At 34.6% G+C, this 2,981-nt stretch overlaps 1 pseudogene; it reads right to left on the reverse strand.

Annotated features, from left to right (window-relative positions):
- Nucleotides 1-383: 383 nt before the first annotated feature.
- Nucleotides 384-2,696, reverse strand: LOC121213770 (uncharacterized; annotated as a pseudogene).
- Nucleotides 2,697-2,981: the final 285 nt, after the last annotated feature.

Genomic DNA, 2,981 nt, shown 5'->3' on the forward strand with positions numbered 1-2,981 from the left:
TACACTAGTTTCGGCCATTGACAGGCCAGAATCAAAAAAATTATTTTTTTAAGTCTGACACAATTATCAGTCAATCATGGGTCCAAAATACCAGGTGGTGCCGACCATTGATAGGCCACAACCCCATTTACTGTTCATTTTAGGTTATTTTGGTGATTGTTTTTTAACCTGAGTTATTTTTGTAAATATAAAAATTTTTTAGATTATTTTGGTAAAATAGTAAATAAATATAACTTCAAGGTAGGTCAATTATGCATGGAGGAAATCGACGGGAAAAAGGCTTTCAAACTTTGGATAAAAAATTCATATCCCCTGAATAATAATATCTTCAAGGTTGATTTGCAAAGCTTCATTTGCTCTGAAATGTAGAAGGAAGCACAAAATTCACAATACCAAATGATACATATCTTCTTTGTGGCAAAACAATAATGATATGAAAGTTGTACAAATATAAACATCCTCTTATTTAGGATAAACCAAGATGATGTCATAACATGTTATACATAATATGCTTCTATAAATCTGCTAAAGATATCCAATCATTCATTAGCTACAGTTAAATCCCAAGCAAATCCATTTGAACCATTTCCCAATAGTAGATATGCATAATTACTCTGCTAGGTATCAGCATCATTAATGGTTTCTCAATTCCATCAAAGAATTGTATTTGTAATCAAGGGCGAAAAATATGGCAACATCTTCTCGCGTTATATCAGCTTTACTTGTGTTAGAACAGTTTTCAGCTCGTGTAAGTGCATCTGTAAGAATATCTATTGTCCAATTCTTCATGTCCTCCTACATACAAGAAGAAAACCAACAAGATTCGAAACCATCAACATCCGGGGTTTTTCTATTACAGCTTATTAGCTAATGCAATATTATTGAAAATCATCTAAATGCGTTCAATGCAAGCATAAAAAAACTACACGATGCCATAGTCCAACTGCCATTTAGAAAGGGCACAGACAATAAGAAAAATTAACAGATTCATAGATTTGATCATCAAACAAATTGAGTATCAGATATGTGGCTTACCATATGCAACGGTTCACCAGTTCTTATTTTTGCATTTGGACGAGCAAGCTTGGATTCAAAAGGAGTTCTTGGTCTGACTTCTCTATTTCTTCCCACTCTTCACGAGTAAGCATCCGAATGGTGCCTTGACCAGGAGGAGCATTCTTTATCTTTCGCTCAATCATTTCCTGGGACTTTGATTCATCATGCTGCCAATGGACAAAATATCAATAAAACAAATACCTCTGCATTTGATAGTAAGTACTGACCAAGAGTACTTAATGAGACACGTAACTGTTTTAAGACGATTCATGAAGCATAAACACAGAAACATTAATGTGTAATGATGAGTGAATTTGGAAGGCTCATGTCCTATTTCATTTTGGCAAGAAGACTGCGACCGAAGACACAACATACATAATTAAAAAAAGAACCCATCACTGACCTCATTCTATAACTAGTGTCTAATTTTGTTGAGCGAATTTTGTTTTCCTCCTGATACCTTGTATTTAGTCATTGTGCAGAATGAAAAATCCGATGTCTGGGGGGTTAACCAGAGTGACAACATAACCAAAAAGGATTTCTTCGAACTGTTTTAACTATGATCTAAGAATAAACTTCCAGAATAGATGCTTTTCAAAATGATTATTTACTCTACATTGAAGTATCCATAGAAGAAAATATAATATATTAAGCTTTCCATACTCAAGGCAGCCTAAAAGACCATATAGTTTATTAGACCGATCAGCTAGGAGATCAGCTAGGAGCAACCATCAAACTAAGTAAATGACAGACAAAATTCCTAGTAAAAACATGGATTGAAAGAACAACCATCATGAGCAGCTTTGCAAAAAGTGCAATTCCAGCTACAGCAAGATACATTGGCAGTGTTGCTGTATCTAGAAAGGATCTTGATTCGGGAACCTCCACAAACAACTGAGCCTTCTTGGGTTCCTCCTTTTCCTCGTCTTCTCGATTTCAGGAACCTTTTTCTTCAAGGTTTCAGAAGGACCATCATCACGGGATAATGTATGCAACAACCTCCGAAACAACGACGAGTTTTGACTAACCCTATTCATGTTACCTAGAAGATGATATGATCTACTTATCCAAGTATGTCAATGAATAAAACCATTAAAACAAAAGCACCCCAAGCTTAAACCACAAATAAAAACAGAGAATGAAAATCGAAAAATAAAGACTCTCAACTCATTACCTTCTGCCAGTAAAAGCCACCTGCAATTAAAAAAGCAAGAAACTTTTAAATTAATCCCTTACCAACATAGCAAGAATACAATCACTCATAATCTTTCGCTGAAAGGACCAGTTTTTTTTTTCATTAATTCCGTCTAACATCTGTAGTACGAACCTGGCAAAGCTTATGAACTGATTCGTGAAGTTATGAAATCAACTTGCCCCTAACAATTAGGGGCAAAGACAAGGACGTTGAGTCGAGAAAACGATAAAGGAGAAGTGCGAAGTTGAGTAAAGGCAGCTCGTTTCCACTCATTGAAGCAAAAATATGAAAAACCAATATACCCAATTTAACTAATGAATGAAAGTTCACTAAAGAGTATGACAAATGAAAATGTGGGAAACCAGGCAAAAGGAAAGAAAAAAAGGTTACCTGCAGCAACTGGTGATCGTCGCAAGCTGAGACTTGAGCTTTCCTTTGTAGATATGACGAGGCCGACAATTGAGAAAGAAACGAGGAGTGGCCATACATGAGCCCCAACAAATTGGGTAGGTTGGGTTTGAGCGTGAATTAAAAAAAAAGAAAAAACCTTTGGTAATATTTTTATTTTTTGTGTTACTATTATAACTTAATTCAATTTTTTTTTAAAAATAAAAGGAAGATCTTTTACATGAGTAATTTCTTTAACTTTTTTTCCTTTCATACTAGTAATTTTCTTCAATTAATGTTTAAGAAAGGTAACTTAATTTTATAATCAAATCTGTTGATTGTT

The sequence above is a fragment of the Gossypium hirsutum genome, chromosome D01 (assembly GCF_007990345.1).
Source record: "Gossypium hirsutum isolate 1008001.06 chromosome D01, Gossypium_hirsutum_v2.1, whole genome shotgun sequence".
NCBI classification, from domain to species: domain Eukaryota; kingdom Viridiplantae; phylum Streptophyta; class Magnoliopsida; order Malvales; family Malvaceae; genus Gossypium; species Gossypium hirsutum.